At 39.5% G+C, this 16,414-nt stretch overlaps 1 protein-coding gene and 1 pseudogene across 9 annotated transcripts in view; one reads left to right on the forward strand and one right to left on the reverse strand.

Annotated features, from left to right (window-relative positions):
* The window catches only part of ANKS1A (ankyrin repeat and sterile alpha motif domain containing 1A), a 222,181-nt gene that overhangs the window by 65,191 nt on the left and 140,576 nt on the right, over positions 1 to 16,414 (forward strand). The gene's annotated exons all lie outside the window — the stretch shown is intronic.
* LOC132538534 (small nucleolar RNA SNORA26) lies at positions 2,720 to 2,833 on the reverse strand (annotated as a pseudogene).

A 16,414-nucleotide genomic window follows, 5' to 3' on the forward strand; every position in this document is an offset into this window, starting at 1 on the left:
TGTGGAAAACTGGAAAATGTTTTTTATTATTATTATCTTTATTTATTTGATATAGCCAGCCAGAAATTGAGATGGGAAGGAGAGACAGAGAGGGAGAGAAACAGAGAGAGATACCCGCTGCCCTGCTTCACCATTTAAGAAACTTTTCCCTGCAGGTGGGGGCCGGGAGCTTGAACTCAGGTCCTTGTACACTGTAACATGTGCACTCAACCAGGTGTGCCACCACCTGGCCCCCAAACTGGAAAATGTTACACATGTACAAACTACTGTATTTTACTGTTGACTGTAAACCATTAATCCCCCCAATTTAAAAAAAAGCTCCCTTCAGATTCATATTCTCCCATAATGTGTTATCATAGAGCAATATAAATCTGTGTAGTAGTATTTATTTAAGAAATAACTTGAGAGAGGATTTAAATTCTTGTAAATTGTTTCTCTGATAAACAGTTTGCATTTTCTTCCTCTCCTTCCTCTCTTGATTTCCCTCTCTCCTTCCTTCCCACTTTCCTTCCAGCTCTTCACCACTCTGTGCTGATTTTTTCAGATACAGAGAGAGGGAGGCGGGGAGAGAGACAGAGACAGAGACATCATAGCACTGTAGCTTCACCCAGCATGGTATGGTAGGGGCTGGGCTTGAACCTTCCTAGGTAACCCATATTCTGTACCTCTGTACAGAATATGGGTTACCTGTTCTGTACCTCTCTTTGATACATAGCCCTTTTGTTTTAGATTTATTATTATTACCTGTCAGACCTTCAGCATGTACCACATATAGTCTTTACTTGCAGGACTTAGTGTACCTGAGGAAACAGTAGTAGATATAAAATATTTGGATCTGCCTTTAAGTCACTTGTGTGGTCTAGTGAGATAGACAGAAAACAAGAAGAGGCCATGTGGTGGTGCATCCAGCTGAGCACACACATTACCATGCACAAGGACCCAGTTCAAGCCCCTGATCCTCACTTGCAGGAGGGAAGCTTCATAAGCGGTGAAGCAATACTTTCTCTCTCTCTCTCTTAAAGATTTTTAAAAAATATTTATTTATTCCCTTTTGTTGCCCTTATTGTTTTATTGTTGTAGTTATTACTGATGTTGTTGTTGGATAGGACAGATAGAAATGGAGAGAGGAGGGGAAGACAGAGAGGAGGAGAGAAATACAGACACCTGCAGACCTGCTTCACTGCTTGTGAAGCGACTCCCCTGCAGGTGGGGGGGCTAGGGGAGCTCGAACTGGGATCCTTAGGCCGGTCCTTGCGCTTTGGGCCACGTGTGCCTAACCCGCTGTGCTACCGCCTGACTCCCAGTGCAGTTCTTTTATAATATAGATAAAGTCATACTGCTTTTGGTTCGTTTCTGTTTTTGAGGTTCTCAAGGTTAGTAGCTTGGTTTTATTTATTGGAATGTACTTGGAACAGCACAGCCACTTTCCCTGTTAATTCCTTTTCTTATATATATATTGAGTATCCACAGTGTTCCAGGTACTGTGTGGTTGATACTTGCAGTAGTGGGGCAGGGGTGTGTGTTTGTTGATGGGAAGGGTGACACAAGACAGACACAGCCCCAGTCATGGAGCATGTATGACAGCTGTTTGATTTGCTTAGTGGGTGAATACATTGATTCACTGTTTATCAATTCAGTTCAGTATCTTTGCTTATATAGCTCATTAACTACCTCATATGTTGTTTTCTAGAGTTTCCTCTGTCTAGCTCATTATTAATTCCCAAAATACAACCATAGCTTTAACATTTCTGAATATTCTTTTTTTATGCCCCATGCAAACACATCCGTGATCTTGTTAGTTTCATTTCTCCTGCAGACAGCCCATTGGGGCCCTGTGTCCTTCACTAATGGTTGATGATTGGCTCTGCCTGTAGCACAGCTGAGTCCCTTTTCTTTTCTTTTCTTTTCTTTTCTTTTCTTTTCTTTCTTTCTTTCTTTCTTTCTTTCTTTCTTTCTTTTTTAAATATAGATAGAGGCGCAGAGAGAGAGAGAGAGGGAGAGGGAGAGAGAAAGAGAACAACCCTGGAGCTTCTTGTAATGTGAGGAGTCAGGCTCAAACCTGAGTTGAACACATGAAAAAGCGACACAGAATCCAGTCAAGCTATTTTACCCCCTCTCCTCAACACATACACATTTCTCCCACTTTCTAGATGCAACTCTTGCTCCTTGATTTGCTCATCTCTTTGGTAAAGCATATCCTCTAGTCATTTCCTATTGAAAGAGTATGTGGGAGGTAAAATTTGAGACCTTGCATATCTAAAAATATCTTTATTCTCTTTCCAAATTCAAGGGATAATTTGTCTGCTATAGAATTCTAGGTTGGAAATCATTTTACCTCAGAAATTTGAAAGTATTGTTCCTTTGTCTTCTTGCTTCCAGAGATGATAGTGAAAATTCTAATGCCATTCAGTCTTTTGTATGCAAACTATATTTTTTCTCAGGAAAGTGTTTTCTTTATCCCTTGTGTGTTGAAACATATTCTGAAATTTCACAATGTTTCTTGGGTGTGGGTCTCTTTATAAGTTAGTCATTGTATTGAGCATAGGATGGACTTCTTCAACTAGAAGTTTAGATCCTTCAGTTTTTAGAACATATCTTAAAATGCTTCTACAGTGATTTTCTTTTTTCTTGGTCCTTTAGTTCTCTTATCTTTTATCATATTTCTCTTTGGTTTAACTTAAAGAACTTACTTGATTATATCCATATCCCCCCATTCCAAAATTATGACTTCAGACAAGAGGTGTTTTATTATCTCTTCTCTGGGCTTTTATGGAGATTATGTCCCTCTTCTGTGTTAGCCTCTAAAAGCACTGCACCAGCCTTAAAAGAGTACAGGGAAGGGTCATTTATAGCTCTTATTTTTATTGCTTCTATTTTTTTAATTTTCAAAAACTCCAGACTGATTCTTCCCACTTTTTATTTAATGAGGATTTTTTTATCTTTATTTATTGGATAGAGACAGCCAGAAATTGAGAAGGAAGGGGGAGAGAGACAGAGAGACACCTGCAGTCCTGCTTCACCACTCACAAAGCTTTCCCCCTGCAGGTGGGGACTGAGGGCTTGAACCCGGTCCTTGTGCACTGTAACATGTGCACTCAACCAGGTGGGCCACCACCTGGCCCCTCTTCCAACTTTATTATTATCATCATCATCACCACCACCACTGGGGCTCGGTGCCTGCACCACGAATACATTGCTCCTGGAGGCTATTTTTTCCCTTTTGTTACCCTTGTTGTTTATTGTTGTTGTTATTATTATTGTTGTCATTTGTTGTCATTGTTGGATAGGACAGAGAAATCTAGAGAAGAGGGGATGATATAGAGGGAGAAAGACACCTGCAGACCTGTTTTACCGCTTGTGAAGCGGCCCTCCTGCAGTTGGGGAGCTGGGGGCTTGAAACTGGATGCTTACACCAGTCTGTGCGCTTTGTGCCATGTGAGCTTAACCTATTGTTTTGTTTTGTTATTTAGGTATTATTTGAATCCTAGTTGCAGTACCTTTGAGTCCCTTCATCCTATCTCCCCCCCATATTTTCATTTTTCAATGCATTCTTCAAATGTATAGTGACCCTTGGTTGTCATTTTGGAAAAAAATAAATTAAAAAACTGATTGGATGGTCTGTGTAGAAATGGGGAGAACTTGTCAAGGATGAGTTTTGTTGGGGGGATACACAACAATCAGCATTTATCAATCTTTTATAGAGTTATTTGGTTTCTTTTTTCTTTATAAAACATTTTATTGGGGTTTATGTAACGGTTGTTGACACTTGGGTATAGTTTATTATCTCACTGTGATAGATGTCTGCAAAACACTCTGACCCCAATCTCAGCTCCTTCTCCACCATCGTGCATCAGGACACAAATTTCCACCACCACCCCCAGTCCTTTTCCTTTGCTACAATATACCACACCCAGCTCAAGTTTCACTTTGTCTTTTTCTTTTCTATCCTTGTTTCTTAAGTTCCACCTATAAATGAGATCTTCCCATATTTGTCTTTCTCTTTTTGGCTTATCTCACTTAACATGACTCCTTCAAGTTCCATCCAAGATAAGTGAAAGGAGATGACTTCATCACTTTTAATACCTGAGTAGTGTTTCATTATGTATATACTACAACTTTCAAACCCACTCCTCTGTTGTCGCTTCCAGGTTTGGCTATTACAAATTATGTTGCTATGAACATAGGTGTAATTGATCTCATTGGAGAGGTTCTTTTTCTCCCTTTGGATAAATCTCCAGAGACAAATGGATGGTCTTAGACTATGTCTGTTTCTAGTGTTGTGTAGTACCTCCTATTTTCTTTAGAGGTTGGATCAATTTACATTCCCACTAGCAATGCAGAAGGGTTCCTTTTAACCCACATTTTCTCTAACACTTGTTGTTTCTGTTCTTTCTGACGTGTGACATTCTCACAGGTATAAAGTTTTATCTCGTTGTTTTTAGTCACTTAATTTCTTGAGGGGAAAAAAAAACTTCTTGACCTTCTGTTGGGAGTGAAGTGGAACTGCCATTCTGGGAGCCAAGTGGGTGAACAGGAAGGACTGTGATCTCCATCAGGATGTAAATGTACTTTGGGGGCTTCTGCTTTCAGTATTCCCTGCCTTTTGTTGTTCCTAAGGTCTCTTAAGTCTAAGAGCCATCTGGTTTCTTTACAGAATATATCTGCTGATTACCATGGATATAATCAGAGGCCTGTTGTTCTAATACATTTTAAATGTTCATTCATTTTTTTTTTTTTTTGAGAGAGAAAGAGAGAATATGAATGACACCTGCAGCTGTGCTCCATCACTTGTGAAGTTTTCCTTCTGCAGGTGGGGACCAGAGGTTTGAACTTAGGTCCCTGTGCATGGTAACATGTGCACTACAGGGTGCACCATAGTGCAGCCCCTTGTCTAATACATTCTGATACAGAATTTGTACCAGGTCTTCATTTTCAGTCCCTCCTCATCCCTGGCCACTTACACTCCTCTAATCTCCAGGCCTTCCCAGGGTGTGTATCCTTTGGCATTTCCTTTTCCAGCCCCAAGTATTTACTTAGCTCCTTCTTTTTATCATCTAACAAATGTTAACATTTTTGTTTGCTGTTACCTTCCTTCTATTCCTTATCTGCTTTTACTCTCATCTTAATGGGGTTCAATAATGAACAGAAATGAAAATATGTGTCCAGTTTTTTCAGTTAACTAGAATCTCCTTAATACTGTTTTGAAGGTTCATGTTTCATGTCTGATTTTTTTCATGCCTATAAGTTTTGTTTTTGACAGTGAGGATGGTTTTTTAGACCTAATGTTTTTTTTTCTTTTATCTTTTACCCTTAGCATTTAAGTATGTAGAAAGTATTTTAGTAAGAATGTGTCAAATTATTTGAGTAAGATGAGGTCTTTTAAACATTTCACTGACTTTGACAGTGTTTCATTATGTTGGAAAACAGCCAGCACTCCCTGAAGTTCAGAGAAAAATCTTGTCTTTGCAGAATACCCAAATGAGTAAAACAACTAAAGACTTTTTGCAAGCAGGGTTGACGAGACAAACTCCCATTTAAATCTTAGTGGTTTGATGAATTGGTGGAGAGCTGCCCAGAGCTTTTATTTCCCCTAAATTTCATTGCCCTTGCTCCCACTTCACAGGGTCAGTGGTAGAGAAGACCCGTTCCTGAGTTGGTGCTCAAATCTTTGACCTGCTGAGAACTAGTATAGGAGGAGACCTCCAGAGTTCCAAATTGTTTTTGCTTTTACCAGTCAGGGTCAAGAGTTTGGAGAAACTGGAATGAACATGCACTAGAAGTCAGATGTAGGATTGAGTTTCAGTTCCACATTAAATAGCTGTTTAATAATCTTCAAACCACCAGTTTGGACTTTGCTTTTCTTTCCTTTAAAAGGGAAATAACATGTATTTTCTACTTTACAATGTGACTGTAAGAATCACATACAGCTAACATGAATGAACGTAAAGATTTGAATTTTCTTTTCTTTTTTTTTAATTGTCATTTTATTAAAATATTTATTTATTTATTTATTCCCTTTTGTTACCCTGTAGTTTTATTGTTGTAGTTATTATAGTTGTTGGAATTGACAGAGAAATGGAGAGAGGAGGGGAAGACAGAGGGAGAGAGAAAGATAGACACCTGCAGACCTGCTTCACCACTTGTGAAGCGACTTCCTTGCAGGTGGGGAGCCAGGGGCTGGAACTGGGATCCTTACTCCAGTCTTTGCGCTTTGTACCACTTGCGCTACTGCCTGACTCCCCTAATTGTCATTTTAAACCAAGCATATAACCAAGATATTCCAGATTCTCATACCAACCTAGTGTCTGGAAAATTACATGTGGGAGTCCAAATTCATTCCAGCATCAGCTAATCCAAAACAGATTCCCTCATTTTCCTCTTTTCCCCTAACTCACACTACCACAATTACAAAGAAGTCTTCCTCTCACTATCCTCAGAATTGTTCAGTTTACACCTACCTATCCCTATACTCCCATATATATTTAGTCACTATAGCATATCTTTTCTAGTGAGTCTACCTTTTTATTCCTCTATATTCCTTCCTACTATCTTCACTCAAGGCCTTAGCTTATACCTAAATTACTTTTTTTTTTTTAGAGAGATTTTATTTATTTATAAGAAAGATAGGAGGAGAGAGAAAGAACCAGACATCACTCTGGCACATGTGCTGCCGGAGATCGAACTCGGGACCTCATGCTTGAGAGTCCAGAGCTTTACCACTGCGCCACCTCCTGGACCACCCTAAATTACTCTTTTTTTTTAATTTTATTTATTTTAAGGTCTATCTTGTCATATATGAGAATAGCTGTTCCTGCCCCCTTTTTTTGTGGGCTTGTATGCTAGTTTTTCATCCTTTCACTTTGAGTCTGTGTTTGTCTTGTTGGGTTAGGTAGGATTCCTGCAGACAACAAACATATGGTTGGGTTGTGTTTTCTGGTCCATCTTCCTCTTCTGTGCTTTTTAATAGGTGAATCCAGGCCATTGAGATTTATTGATATTATAGACCAGATATTTTAATGCCATTATTCTACATTTTTAGAGTGTTCTGATATATGGTGATGTTGTGATTGCTTATAGGACTCCTTTCATAACTTCTTATAGGGCAGGCCTGGTGATAGTTGATTCCTTCAATTGTTGCTTGTCTGAGAAGGTTTTTTTTAAAAAAATACTTATTTACTTATTTTCCTTTTTGTTGCCCTTTTTGTTTTTATTGTTGTTGTAGTTGTTATTATTGTTTGTTGATGTTGTCATTGTTGGATAGGACAGAGAGAAATGGAGAGAGAAGGGGAAGACAGAGAGGGAGAGAAATATAGACACCTGCAGACCTGCTTCACCACCTGTGAAGTGACTCCCCAGCAGGTGAGGAGCCGGGGGCTCGAACTGGGATCCTTACACCAGTCCTTGAGCTTTGTGCCACCTGTGCTTAACCCACTGCGCTACTGCCGGACTCCCCTGAGAAGGTTTATTATTCCTCCATCTAGTCTGAATGACAGTCTAGGAGGATACAGTAGTCTTGGTTGAAAGCCTCTAATTTGAACACTCAATAGATGTTTTGCCATTCTTTTCTGGCATTTAGAGTTTGTGTGGAGAAATCTGCTGCTAATCTTCGGGGTTTTCCTCTGTAAGTGACTCTTTGTTTTTCTCTTGTAACCTTTAGGAATCTGTCTTTATCCTTATTCCTTTTCATTCTAAATATGCGTCTTGGGTCTGGGTTAATTCTGTTTGGGACTTTCTAGGCTTCTTGAACCTTTATGTCCTTTATGTTGTTTAGAGTAGGGAAGTTCTCAGCTGTTCTGTTCTGAAGAATCCTTTCTTCCCCTTCCTCTCTTCCTGTGGTAAGCTGATAATGCATATGTTACTTCTTTTGAAATCATCCCATATATCTCTGTTGTTGTTATCAGTATCTCTTAATCTCTTTTTTTAGTTCTCTTCTTTCTTAGTTTTCTCTAATTCATCCTCGACCTTGCTAATCTGTTTTCTGCCTCAGTTATTCTGTTCACTCTCCCCTCTGTTGTTATCTGTAGCTCAACTATTTTGTTACCCTGTTCAGATACTGTACTAACTTGTTCAGCTAGTTGTGCTCTTAACTATTTCAGCTTTCAGCTCTCTAATTACCTCGAGATAATTAGTGTTTTCTTTCATAGTCTCATCTGTTGTTTCCCCACTTCTGATAACTACTTTCAGAAGCTTTCCTCACTCCTGTAACTATTGCATCTATTGATTAGTGTTGAGATGTTGTCCTCATTCTTATATGCTTCTATATTTTGGGGGCTTTTATCTGAGTTTTTATCCTGGTTCATTTCTCCAACATTTTTTCTCAGTTTAACCATTATGTTTGGTGTTTTATGAGGTCATTGCTCTCATTGCTTTTCAATCCACTAGTCACAGTTTCCTGGATTGATTTGTGTCTACAGTACTTAAGAGTTCACGGTTGCGAATCTTAACAGTAGTTTCAATGTTATCTTAAACCCTGATTTGAAGTACAGTGGCTGTTAAACCTGGCCAGTTCTCTGTCCCCCCCCCCTTATCCCCATAATAGTGTTTCCCTGCTGCTATTTCAGCTTCTGAGTAGCAGTAGCAATGGAGACTCAAAGTTTTTAAAAGTTCTAAAGCTCCCAGCTTTTCCCCATTGGGAATTATGTAGGCTGTAGGTTTGTTGTACATAGTTTTTATTATGTTGAGGAATGGTTCTTCTATTCCCAGTTTCTGGAGGTCCTTTATCATAAATGGGGTTTGGTTCTTGTCAAATGCCTTTTAAGCATCAATTGATATGAGCATGTGATTTTTATCTTTCTTTTTGTTGATATGATGAATTGATTGACTTGCAGGTGTTGAACCATTCCTGTTTCTCAGGGATGAATCCCACTTGGTCTTGGTGAATTACTCTCTTGCTATGTTGTTGGATTTGATTTGCCAAGATCTTGTTCAGGATTTTTGCATCAATGTTCATTATGGATATAGCTCTATAGTTTTCTTTCTGGTAGAGTTATTTCCTGAGGATCAAAGTGATGTTTGCCTCATAGACTGAGTTAGGTAGTATTTGTCCTTCAGTTTTCTGGAATAGCTTGAGGAGAATTGGTGTTAATTCTTCGTGAAAGTCTTATATAATTCATAGGTAAAGCCATCTGGGCCTACACATTTATTCTTGGGAAGATTTTTGATTACTGATTCAATTTCCATACTAGTAATGAGCTTGTTTAAGCTATCTAGTTCCTCTTTGGTTAGGCTTGGCAAGTGGTATGATTCTAGAAATGCATCCATTTCTTCTCGGTTGTTCAATTTATTTCCATAGAGATGTTCATAATATTCATATGTGATTCTTTGTATCTTCCTATCTTCAGTTGTAATTTTATCTCTCTCATTCCTGATAGTTTTTATGATAGCTTTATCACTTTTTTCTTTTTGTGGGTCTAGCCAGTGGCATATCTATTTTACTTATCCTTTCCAAGTACCAGCTGTTGGTTTCATTAATTTTTTGGATTGTCTTTTGGATTCTGTTTCATTAATTTCTGCTATGATTTTGATGATTTCCTTCCTTCTGCTAACTTTTGGCCCTCTCTTTTTTTTTTTTAATTTTTTTAGTATTTATTTATTTTTCCCTTTTTGTTGTCCTTGTTTTTCATTGTTGTTGTAGTTATTACTGTTATTATTGTCGCTGTTGGATAGGACAGAGAGAAATGGAGAGAGGAGGGGAAGACAGAGGGGGGAGAGAAAGATAGACACCTGCAGACCTGCTTCACTGCCTGTGAAGCGACTCCCCTACAGGTGGGGAGCCGGGGGCTTGAACCGGAACCCTTATGCCGAACCTTGTGCTTTGCACCACCTGTGCTTAACCCGCTGCGCTACCACCCGGCTCCCTTTGGCCCTCTCTTTTTAAAATTTTTTTAAAAAATTTATTTTAAAAAGGAGACATTAACAAAACTGTAGGATAGGAGGGGTACAACTCCACACAATTCCCACCACCAGATCTCTATATCCCATCCCCTCCCCTGACAGCTTTCCTATTCTTTATCCCTCTGGGTGTATGGACCCAAGGTCATTGTGGGTTGCAGAAGGTGGAAGGTCTGGCTTCTGTAATTGCTCCCCTCTGAACATGGGCATTGACTGGTCGATCCATACTCCCAGCCTGCCTCTCTCTTTCCCTAGTAGGGTGGGTCTCTGGGGAAGCGGACCTCCAGGACACACTAGTGGAGTCATCTGTCCAAGGAAGTCTGGTTGGCATCCTGCTGGCATCTGGAACCTGGTGGCTGAAAAGAGAGTTAACATACAAGCCAAACAAATGGTTGAGCAATCATGGACCTAAAGGTTGAAATAGTGCAGATGAAGTGTTGGGGGGTTCTCTTTTTTAATTTTTAATGTGGTACCAGGAAATGAATCTAAAGCCTCATGCGTGCATAATACTAACACTGAGTAGCCTCCCAGGCCCAACCTTTTAATTAATTAATTATTTATTTAGAAAGAGGAGAGAGGGAAGAGAGATAGGAGAGACACTGTAGTAGCCTTTCACTGCCTATGGAACTTTCCTAGTGCCACCTAAGTTGCTCCTATGTGGCACTGGGGCTCAAGGCCAGGATCTCTCATGTAGAACCTCTATCAGGTGAGTTAACTCCTGGTCCCTCTTTTGCTCCTTTGTGGCATGTATCACTACCTAGCACTATTTTATTTATTTACTTCTCTTCCTCCTAGAATTCAAGCTCAGCTCGATGGGCGAGGGAGCAGAGACATTTTCCATTGGCTTCTATAGTGCCTTGAATAGTGTCTGGTGCACAAAGGGCATACTTCACTATATATTTAGTACTGTTTGTAAGTAGATAATTGAGCAAGATCTCATTTGAGTGATCTTTATGCCCTGCTTTTATTCATTAGACTCCATATCCAGCCTGCTGCCTGTCATATTTAAATGTAGTTAGTTAATTTTTTTCTTTCCTGAGAGAGAACAATAGAATCACATCTGGCATAAGCAATACCTGAAATCAGAATGAGGATCTCATGTTTGCAAGTCCTAGGCAGTTCCTCTATACCTCCTCCCTAGCTGCTATGTAGTTAGTTTTTAAATGAAGAGAGCTTTTGAAGTGGAATTAAAAGACCATTGATGAGGACCTAGTGGGGGTTGTATTGTTATGTGGAAAACTGAGAAATGTTATGCACATACAAACTATTGTATTTTCTGTTGACTGTAAAATATCAATCCCCCAATAAAGAAATTAAAAAAAAAGCCATTGGTACTCTCATGAGTTAAATTTTCTCTTGTACTCACCACTGTCTCTTGGTACATCTCAATATCAGTGCTTCTGAAAGACACAGAGTGAAAGGCTTATTGTGCTTTGACATCTTGTCAATGTAGTTGGGTTGCTGTGACTCATCTTAGGTTCCTCAAACCTAATGCTATTAAATTGACTCAGATAATTTTAGTTCTAGTTTCCATGAGCCATTCAAGTTAGGGAAACCTGACACAGTAAAATTTAAAGACAGAGAGATGGTGGTTTGAAGGATTAAGTGACTTGTCCAGGGCCACACAGGTGTCAGAAAAAAAAATTTTGAAGGTAGGTCAGCTAATTGCAGAGCCCAAACTCTTAGCCTAGGTTCTCTGGGTTTTGCTATACAGGATTGTTGACTACTCTAAGACCTGTAAATGTTAATCTGAGGATTTATTTTGTAAGTCAAGGAAAGTCACTGCATTTCTATATATTTAGTATTGATTAGACTTTTTTTACTTCAAAATTATTTATTTAATAAAGGCAGATAAATCAAGGGGGAGGGGGAGATAGAGGGAAAGAGACACCTGCAGCACTGCTTCACTGGTAACAAAGCTTTCTCCCTGCCAAGTGAGAACTGGGGGCTTGAACTCAGGTTGTTAAACATTGTAAAGTACGCTCAACCAACTTAGACAAGAATCTCCTATACACTCTCCCCCTTCCCTCCACCCCTCCTTGGTGCATTGTATCTTGCTTTTGTTTGTTGCTAACTCTTTGGTACTTGATGTTTTAGAAGAACCTCCTAAGACAGCTGTTATAGAAAGAGATAGATTGTGAATAGTTCATTTTGTGGGCTGCCAAAAAGGAAGAAACTTGTGGGGGGGGGGGATGTTACTACCATCCTGCCTGAAATTAAAATTCTAGGTAGAGAGATTACAATTTCCCACTTTTATTTAGGCATTAATATATTTCCCTTCCTTAAGATTTCTAGATTGACGTGTAGAGGAAATGTTGATTAGAGATAAAGTGGGATAAAGGCCTTACTAGTTGGAAATGCTACAGCTTTATGTAGGGAAATGCTGACTCTCCTTCGTGTCTTTTCTAATTGCTTTAAGGAAATTTAATGCTAATGTAGAATATTCAAGTTTAGTCAACTCCAACCCAAACCAGAGACATGCATGTTAAGGGTAGAAAATGAAAGATTTTTCTCAGTTATGACCTTTTCATTAAAAGCAGAAGGCCGTTTTTGTTTATTTATTACCAAAGCACTGCTCAGCTCTGGCTTATGGTGGTGCTGGGGAATGAGCCTGAAATGTTGGAGCCTTAGGCCTTAAAGTCTTTTGCATAACCATTATGCTATCTCCCCAGTTCCAAATCTTTGTTTTAAGGTTACTTTGGGACCTGGATTGTTATTAATGAAGTACTACAGATTGACAGACCTATGCTTCTCACTGCTTTAACCCACATTGGTATTTCCTCTTTCCTAACTGCTTCCTAACTGATTCCAGTTATCTTACTATTAAATTATGTACAACCTTGTGTTACTACATATTCAGTTCATCTCAGATGCTAAAGTCCTTCTTTGACCATATGCCCAGAGTTTCATGAATGTAAATTTTAGGTCTGCAGTTAATTTGGCTTATGATTCGGAGTAAATATGTTTTTGGATTCTTTGTGTCACCTATTTTGTAATAGAATGATGGGGGAGATTTGAAAATAAACATAAAATATTTACCTTAGATTTCCTAGATCTATTTTACTTGTCATCATTCTGATCCAGTGTGGGGCAAAATTATATAATTTTGTAATTATATATATATATATATATATATATATATATATATATAATAAATGTGATTTCATAACATGGGGGCTATGAAATGTAATTATTTCAGCTTCTCTTTGGAAGGTACTATGGTAGTGCAAGCTGAATGGAAGATGAGGATGCCAGGACATACCTCAGGCTCCTGACTTTATATCACAACCATCATTAATAATTAATATGTAAATAATCTAGCCTGAGTACAACTTGTCCTCCTTTTCACTAAAAATTTATCTTAAGATTATAAATCTAATGTTTACATGCTCATTAAAATGGCCAATGCTAGGGGGTAGATAGCATAATGGTTATGCAAAGAGACTCTCATACCTGAGGCTCCGAAGCCCCAGGTTCAATCCCCCACACCACAAAAAGCCAGAGCTGTGAGGTGCTCTGGTGTTTCTGTGTCTTTCTCTCTCTGCATCTCTCTCAAAAACAAAATAAAATACTTAAAAAAAAAAAAAGGCCAATGCCCCATATATGCCCCACTTGCTAACATTTTATTTTTTAATTTTCTTTTAACTTATTCTCCCATGCATACGTTCTTTTCCCACATCCATTGTGGTTTAAACAGCATGGTAAAAAAATACAGAGAAGAGGGAGTCAGGCTATAGTGCAGTGGGTTAAGCGCAGGTGGCGCAAAGCGAAAGGACCGACTAAGGATCCCGGTTCAAGCCCCTGGCTCCCCACCTGCAGGGGAGTCGCTTCACAAACAGTGAAGCAGGTCTGCAGGTGTCTGTCTTTCTCTCCCCCTCTCTGTCTTCCCCTCCTCTCTCCATTTCTCTCTGTCCTATCTAACAACGATGACATCAATAACAATAATAACTACAACAACAATGAAAAACAATAAGGGCAACAAAAGGGAAAATAAATTTAAAAAAATACAGAGAAGAACATAAAAACCCTTCTTTGCCATCCTGCAGAGCCCACTCCCCCCAACACACATTCCATCTCTAGAGACAATCACTGTCAGTAGTTGGTGAATACTCTCAGTCACCATCTACTTACATGTAAATAGACATGCACACTGATGAAATGGACGCTTGCATTTTATAAACTGTGGATTTATTTATTTTCTTTATGTAGCCATAAAAACACCGTATGTCTGAAGAATCTTTCTATGTCAAGATATATAGACCAAATTGGATTTTATAAACTGTGGATTTATTTATTTGCTTCATGTAGCCATAAAACACCGTATGTCTGAAGCATCTTTCTATGTCAGGACATATAGACCAAATCAGGTTTTCTTGGCTACTGCTACTAGTTATGTAAAGATTCATATTGTTGGGTGGTATAACTGACATTAACTGCTCACCTCTCAGTAGACATTATGTTTTTAGTATTTACTCTTACAGTAGAACCGTCTTACACAAGAATGTGTCTTTGTGCACATGTGTAATTGTTTCTGTTGGATGGTTGCCTGAAACTGGAAGTGCTGGCTCAAAGTGAATGCCTATTTTTGGTTTTGGTTAATGCTGCCAAATTATCTTCCCAAAGGAAATATACCAATTTAAGCTTGTATTAGTGGTGCTTAAGAGTGCTTAGTTTCCTGATATTTGTAAACAGTTTTACTGTTAAAGCCATATGTGATTATTCTTATTTGCTTTTTTCTAGGTTGTGTTTTTGTAGTCTTGATCTTGTCTCATTTTTGCCTTTTAGGAATTTTTCAGTATTGTCACTTGATGACATCTTTTCTATTTTAGTGGGTTGAATATCTATCTAGCTACTTATCGTCTGTTTGACTATGATGTAGGATGGGAATTGTGACTTCATAGATGCTAGAGTAAACTTGGCACTCTATCCACAGTCCTGATAAATTTCCCTTATTTTTTTTTTCTCTTTGCCGCCAGGGTTATCGCTGGGGCTTGGTGCCTGCACTACGAATCTACTGCTCCTGGAGGCCATTTTTCCCATTTTGTTGCTCTTGTTGAAGTCGTTATTGTTATTGTTGTCATAGCTGTTGTTGGATAGGACAGAGAGAAATGGAGAGAGGAGCGGAAGACGGGGGAGAGAAAGATAGACACCTGCAGACCTGCTTAACTGCTTCTTAAGTGACTCCCCTGCAGGTGGGGAGCTGGGGCCTCGAACCAGGATCTTTTTGCTGGTCCTTGCTCTTTGTGCCATGTACGCTTAACCTGCTGTACTACTGCCCACCCCCCCCATAATTTTGTTTTTAATTTTTTATATTTATTCCCTTTTGTTGCCCCTGTTTTATTGTTATAGTTCTTTTTATTGATGTCATTGTTGTTGGATAGGACAGAGAGAAATGGAGAGAGGAAGGGAAGACAGAGAGGGAGAGAAAGACACCTGCAGACCTGCTTCACTGCTTGTGAAGTGACTCCCCTGCAGGTGGGGAGCTGGGGGCTCAAACTGGGATCCTTACACCAGCCCAGTCCTAGCACTTTGTGCCTCCTGTGCTAACTTGCTGTGCTACCGCCCCACTCCATCTTAATTTTTTTTTTTTATGGTGTAAATAGCATCTCTTTCCTCCCTCCCTTTCTCCCTCCCTCCCTTCCTTCCATCCATCTATCCTCCCTCCCTCCCTCCCTTCCTTCCTTCCTTCCACTCTCCCTCCCTCCCTCCCTCCCTTCCTCCCTCCCTTCCTTCCTTTCTTCCTTGCATCCATCCTCCCTCCCTCCCTCCCTTCCTTCTTTCCTCCCCCCTCCCCCTCCCCCTTTCCCTTTCAATCTCCTTGTCTCCACCAGAGAACTGTTTAGCTCTACCTTATAGTGAGTGGTGTAGGAGATTGAACCTGGGACCTTGGAGCCTCAGGCTTGAGAGTCTGTTTGCATACCCCCCCCATTTTTGTTATACTACATAGCAATATATAGTGATATTCTACTTTGTGTTTATACCACAGTCACTTTTCTATTGATGGGCTTTTGGACTATTTCTAAAACTTCACTGTAGTTGTGATGCTGTTTCCAGAGAATAAAAGCTCTGGATTCAGGGATTTTACTGATGGTTCTTTATATTTTAATATTCATTTTCTGTAATTTCTGAACATAGACATGGGGATATAAGTAGCACAGCGGGTTAAGCGCACATGGCGAAAAAGCACAAGGACCAGGGTAAGGATCCTGGTTCCAGCCCCTGGCTCCCCACTGCAGGAGGGTTGCTTCAGGGGTGATGAAGCAGGTTTGCAGGTGTCTATTTTTCTCTCCCCCTCTCTGTCTTCCCCTTCCTTTCTCTATTTCTCTCTGCTCTATCCAACAACAGCAACAGCAATGGCAACAATAACAACAACAATAACAACAACGGCAACAAAATGGGAAAAATGGCCTCTAGGAGCAGTGGATTCATAGTGTAGGCACCGAGCCCCAGCAATAACCCTGAGACGACAAAAAAAAAAAAAAAAAAAAGAAAAAGAAAAAAATATGTATTTGCCCAGCTGATC

The sequence above is a fragment of the Erinaceus europaeus genome, chromosome 4 (genome assembly GCF_950295315.1).
Source record: "Erinaceus europaeus chromosome 4, mEriEur2.1, whole genome shotgun sequence".
Taxonomy (NCBI): domain Eukaryota; kingdom Metazoa; phylum Chordata; class Mammalia; order Eulipotyphla; family Erinaceidae; genus Erinaceus; species Erinaceus europaeus.